A 6,349-nucleotide genomic window follows, 5' to 3' on the forward strand; every position below is an offset into this window, starting at 1 on the left:
CAGGGAACTAAGATCCCATATGCTGTGGGGAAACTAGCCCACGCGCTGCAACTACTGAGCTTGCGCTTCTTAAGAAGAGAGCCTGCATGCCACAAACTACAGATCCCATGTGCCCTGGAGCCTGCGTGCCACAGCTAGAGAAGAGAAAACCCTCATGCCACAACTAGAAGCCCACCTGCCACAACAAAGACCCAGTCTGCTGCAACGAAAGATCCTTCATGCCTCAATGAAGATCCCATGTGCTATAACTAAGACCCGACCCGGCCAAAAAAAAAAAAAAAAAAACTAAGTTACGTAACTCAATATTGAATGAATTAGAATCAGGGGAGGGCAGAGAACAATGTAAAACTATGATATCAGTTATCGTGCTTATGTTCAAGGTGCCCATCCATAGATAGGCTACAGTGGGTTATAGTACAGAATGTTCTACCAACTGACCATGAATAGATCAAGCATTAAGGACTGGACTTTTCTTTTTCTTTTTTTTTTTTTTTTTTTTTTTTTTGCGGTATGCGGTCCTCTCACTGTTGTGGCCTCCCCCGTTGCGGAGCACAGGCTCCGGACGCGCAGGCTCCGGACGCGCAGGCTCAGCGGCCATGGCTCACGGGCCCAGCCGCTCCGCGGCATATGGGATCCTCCCAGACCGGGGCACGAACCCGTATCCCCTGCATCGGCAGGCGGACTCTCAACCACTTGCGCCACCAGGGAGGCCCAAGGACTGGACTTTTCATGGGAGGAGGGTGACAGGTTACTAGGACTCGTTATTTCTTAGAAATAATGCACTGGAAATGGTGGTTACATTCTCCACTGAATGGCAATGGTTAATGAAGAATTAGTCTTTTTTTTTTTTAGTAAATTTATTTTTGGCTGCGTTGGGTCTTCATTACTGCACATGGGCTTTCTCTAGTTGCGGCAAGCAGGGGCTACTCTTTGTTGTGTGCAGGCTTCTCATTGCGGTGGCTTTTCATTGCGGAGCATGGGCTCTGGAGCACAGGCTCAGTAGTTGTGGCGCATGGGCTTAGTTGCTCTGCGGCATGTGGGATATTCCAGGACCAGGGCTCGAACCCCTGTCCCCTGCATTGGCAGGTGGATTCTTAACCACTGCACCACCAGGGAAATCTGAAAAATGAGTCTTATTCTTGGAAATTGAATAGAGAGTGGTTAACCAAGAGTGGAATTTAATCAGAAGAAACCAAATAGTATTTGTAGTTATATGATTCACATTTAATTGCTGCTGCTGTTTTATTCAGAATGTATCATAGGTCTCATTTTTATTTTTTTTTTTGCGGTACGCGGGCCTCTCACCACTGTGGCCTCTCCCATTGCGGAGCACAGGCTACGGATGCGCAGGCTCAGCGGCCGTGGCTCACGGGCCCAGCTGCTCCGCGGCATGTGGGATCTTCCCAGACCGGGGCACGAACCCATGTCCCCTGCGTTGGCAGGACTCTCAACCACTGTGCCACCAGGGAAGCCCTATAGGTCTCTTATTTAATAAATCACTTTTTTTTAAACCACGGATTAATCATGTTCCTTCTACCAACACAGTTTTATCTCACCTCAGTAATATATTACAGAAACTGAGAATGCACTATTAGGCTCTCAAGGCTGAAAGTATCTGTAACAATGTCTTTCCATGAAGGAATCAAGCAGCATACTTGGGGAGATTACATACTCATAATTTGTACTTGAGTTATTCTCTCCACACTCTATTCCGGAATATTCGGATGGCTATAGTGAAAATACCATAGCAGTGCATTTTAGAGGCTGACTTCCGTTAATGTGCAAAAATAGAACTGAGTAAATTTAAAGATCTAATTGGCTAGGGCTTCCCTACTAGGCCAGTGGTTAAGAATCTGCCTTCCAACGCAGAGGATGCGGGTTCAATCCCTGGTCAGGGAACCAAGATCCCAGATGCCGCAGGGCAACTAAGCCCATGTGCCACAGCTAGAGAGCCCAGGTGCCACAACTACTGAGCCCCCAGGCTGTAGAGCCCACACGCCGCAATGAAGGATCCCACATGCCACAATGAAGATCATGCGTGCTGCAACTAAGACTCGACACAATTTAAAAAAACATAATTGGCTTTGTTGAATGATTCATGAGTAGGGCATCATGCCACCTAGTAAATAGGGTGGTGCTCGAGGAGCTGTGCAGTTATGAATGCTTTTGTAGGGAGAAAGTGGGTTAGACAGACTTACTGGCACACACAAAAAAGGATTGTTTGTGGCTAGGTCTCCTATTTTGGGTAATTGGCAGCTGAGGTCTTATTCTGTAGATAACCTCACTAGAGTTGATCTGGAAATTGCAGAGTTACTGGTTTCAGGCCACATTCTAGGGAGGGATGAAACTACAGTTAAGACTTGGTTTGCTGTCCTGGGGTGAAGGGACTCTGCCTTGGCCTTGTTATTTCTTTTTCACACCACCTAAAACCTGACATATTTTCACGAGTATGCACTATATGAATGTATTTTATGTGGGGTTTTTTTGTGTGTGTGTGCTAGAATAAAGGCCATGGCATAAACCTTGATTTACATGAAGTGAAAATAGGAATATAGGAAGTAAACCAAAAATATTAGAATATAAAAGGTTTTCAGAAATCATTAAAAGTAGAACAATCATGTTTGTGCTTGGAATGCTTAGTGAAATAGTTTGAAAAGGTCAATGTTCTTCAGTTTCCTTTTAAGAATAGTATACAGGGGGCTTCCCTGGTGGCGCAGTGGATAAAACTCTGCGCTCCCAATGCAGGGGGCCCGGGTTCAATCTCTGATCAGGGAACTAGATCCCACATGCATGCCGCAGCTAAGTTCACACGCCACAACTTGCTTCAGTCTCACTAGCAAGACCTGAAAGCAAACTCTTGCCAAAAAGACACAGACGGGTTTTTGTTTTGTGTGTGTGTGTGTGTTTTCCTGTTGTTTTCGTTTTGTTTTTTGTTTTTGGTTCAGCTGTGCAGCTTGCAGGATCTTAGTTCCCTAACCAAGGCCCTAACCACTGGACCAACAGGACATTCCCTTACTTAAACCATTTTCATCTGAAGAGGAAACATCTTAGTTTCCGACGTAACTGGCCCACACAACTGTAAGCTTTTTACCTTAAAACTGTTACAGTCACTTAAACGAAGCACGTGAAGTTACTGGGAAGCGTCTTCGGTGCCCGCCCCCTGCCAGGACTTCTCGCTCTCCCTTCTCAGACCTGGGATCCCTCCTCCAGCTTCTCGCTGGAAGCGCTCCGCCCAGGCTACGCCCCCCGGAAGCCCTGCTTCTAATCGCGGGCGCCATTTCCAGAGGACCTGGAAGCGGATACGGCGGAGACAGGGTCATAAGACACAGGGAGAGTTTCTTTCTAGTGACAATCCGCGTGGCGAGGCCTCTCTTACTCCCTCCTCAGGGTCTTGTGAATGACTACGGACCTGAAATCCCCACACCCGCCCCTGAATTTACCCCAGGTTAACTCAGATCTAGCCGGTCTGAATCTTTTCGAGAATCTTTTCTCTTCGGGTTATAGATTTCTGTGAGGATGGTCCTTGCCCTTAGTTTTTAATACCTTCCGTCCAGGTAGACACCACTTTTCGCAACACTTCGCTGCTTAAAACCTGGTAACTGTCTCGGCCTCCCTTGTAAAGTCCTTGACCGCGAGATGGATTCGCCCTCCACCCCACCCCCAGCCTCGCCCTCTCGGCCCCTGGAGGGCAGCACCGGCCGCCCCGCTCGCGGACAGGCCGCGTCCTCTCCCCGGTCCTGGGGTTCTGCAGAGCTCGCCCCTCTCCGGAGACCCCCTCCCTCCCTCCCAGCCCCCCTGTCCTCGCGTCTCCTCAGGCCGGTCCTTCTGCTCCACAGGCTTCTTTCCTGGTCAGCCCTTCCCCTCACCCCGCGTGGGGGGACGTGACCTGGGCCAGCCTTGTGGACACCCATGGTTCTTCCGTCCCAAGTTCAACTCAGGTGGAAAATGGTCTCTTCAGGTAGGCGGGCGTCTTATTCACTCGCCGTCTTTCTAAATATGGGGACAAAAGGGGATCCGGAGGAGCAGAGACAGAACGACCGAGAGAGGGATAGAAAAACTGAGAAGGAGAAAAGGATGAGGGAGAACCAATGGGGACTTAGACGGTGGCTGAGGGACTTGCAAAGAGAAAGTGAAATGAAACAGATGTAGCCTTGCAACTAGCGGGCGAATAACATAGAGAAGTAAATTTAAAAAAGCCGGATCTCCGGGTGAGTAGCATGGCGAGAGGCCTGGATCAGCGGTAGGAGGGAGGGCGGCAGTGGTGAGGCCTGTCACACAGTGAGTCCGGGAGAGGGTGAAAGGGGGAACGAAGGCTTTCAGAGCAACAGGTGCTGGGAGAGAAAGGGGACAAAGGGTGACACGAAGAGCAGAGGAAGAGAGAGAGCAGGAAGGAGGCGTTGCCAACTGGAGTACCGGGGAGCGGGGAGGAACGGAATGTAAGGGGACCAGGAGAGGTGTAACCCAGAGGGTAGACAGGGATCGGAGGTGGGGGAGAAAGGGGAACGAGGGGGAACAGGTTGCAGAGCGGGGCAGGCCGGGTGTGAGGGAGGAAACAGAGAGGAGGGCAGGCACAGCGGGAGAGCGGAGGGGAAGAGAAAGAGAGACAAAAATTTAAAATAGGGAGACAGATAAACGGAATGAAATGGAAACACCTAGTAGTGCAGGTAGGTGGTGGGAGCTGGATGCAGGTGGATGGTGAGTTGTTTGGATATGGGTGATTAAGTCGTGATATATGATTTGTGGTTTTAGAATATAGTACATTTAAAATTTGTTTAAATTATACAAATGAGGATGAGAATTGCAAAGCTGCTGTCTACAGGCTTATGCGTTTTGTAATGATTTATATGAGAAGATAACTTCCATTTGCAATCCCTATTCAGCCAGGGGGACAGTGACTTGATTCACTTAGTTGTGGGTCACGCCCTTCCCTTTTCCTGGCATGGAGTAGAGGTCAGGCGAGAGGACACCTGGGGCAAGAAATGACTGACTCTGTCACTACATGGTACCTTTTTAGAGGAACATTTAAAGTACTTTTTGTGTGAATGCATTTTCTTTTTCTTTCTTGATTCTGTATATATAATTTTTTTTTACGTTGGAGTAAATCTTAGTCCATACAGTTTCTCGTTTCCTGTAAATAAGTATTTATTTCTGGAATAATTTTTGGTGGTCTATAATTAACTCATATCATTCTTTTCTAAACATTATAGTCTCAATTTTTAAAAACTTTAACAGCAGAATTTTTCGATGAAAAAAATTCACAAATGGGCTTCCCTGGTGGTGCAGTGGTTGAGAGTTCGCCTGCCGATACAGGGGACACGGGTTCGTGCCCCGGTCCGGGAAGATCCCACACGCCGCAGAGCGGCTGGGCCCGTGAGCCGTGGCCGCTGAGCCTGCGCGTCCGGAGCCTGTGCTCCGCAACGGGAGAGGCCACAGCAGTGAGAGGCCCGCATACCGCAAAAAAAAAAAAAAAAAAAAAAAATTCACAAATTATTTCTTTTAAAAATGTGGTTAAAAAAATAGTATGTTTCAGGTTCCTTTGAGGCCTGCCTGCTTTCTCCTCTTTATCTTCTATATGGGGAAAGTTCCTTGGTAACTAATAAATAATTTTAGGCTATTTTGATGAGTACTTGGTAAAGATATCAATGATGGTTTATATTAACAGCCAAAACCTAGTTTAACCAGTTAGTCTCATATTCCGTTTTCTTCCTTTTTGTGTGATCTATTAAAATTGTGAGCTGTGAGGTGTTATAAAGATGTTTCCCTCAGGGCCCTCTTGACTGTTCTGTGCAAGTGAGGAAGGATGGTTTGGATTGATGTGAAACTTTCCAACAGAGCCCCTCTATTTATGATGAAGAAGTTTGCTCACAGCTTATTTCTAAGCTGACCCCTTTCAGTGTTTTCCCCACCAGCAGCAATGGTTTTGCAATTCTGTGTTTTTAAAATATTTTTCTTTGATTTTTCTGATAAAGAATAATTAATTGCTTGGTGTCAGTGTGATCAGACCTTTCAAGAAAAGTTTCCTTTGCTCAGGAACATGCAAGATTGTCCCTGTGTTTTTTATTTTTTGTTTTTTAAAATATTTATTTAATTATTTGGCTGCGTTGGGTCTTAGTTGCGGCACGCGGTGCTGTTTGTTGTGGAGCACGGGCTCCAGAACGTGCAGGCTCAGTAGTTGAGGCGCGCAGGCTTAGTTGCCCCGCGGCATGTGGGATCCTAGTTTCCCGATGAGGGATGAAACCCACAGGTCCCCTGCATTGGAAGGCAGACTCTCAACCACTGGACCACCAGGGAAGTCCCCGTCCCTGTGTTTTAAGTGGGATGGACAGTAAGGAAAAACTTTGCCCACTGG

The sequence above is a fragment of the Mesoplodon densirostris genome, chromosome 19 (genome assembly GCF_025265405.1).
Source record: "Mesoplodon densirostris isolate mMesDen1 chromosome 19, mMesDen1 primary haplotype, whole genome shotgun sequence".
In the NCBI taxonomy this organism is placed as follows: Eukaryota; Metazoa; Chordata; class Mammalia; order Artiodactyla; family Ziphiidae; genus Mesoplodon; species Mesoplodon densirostris.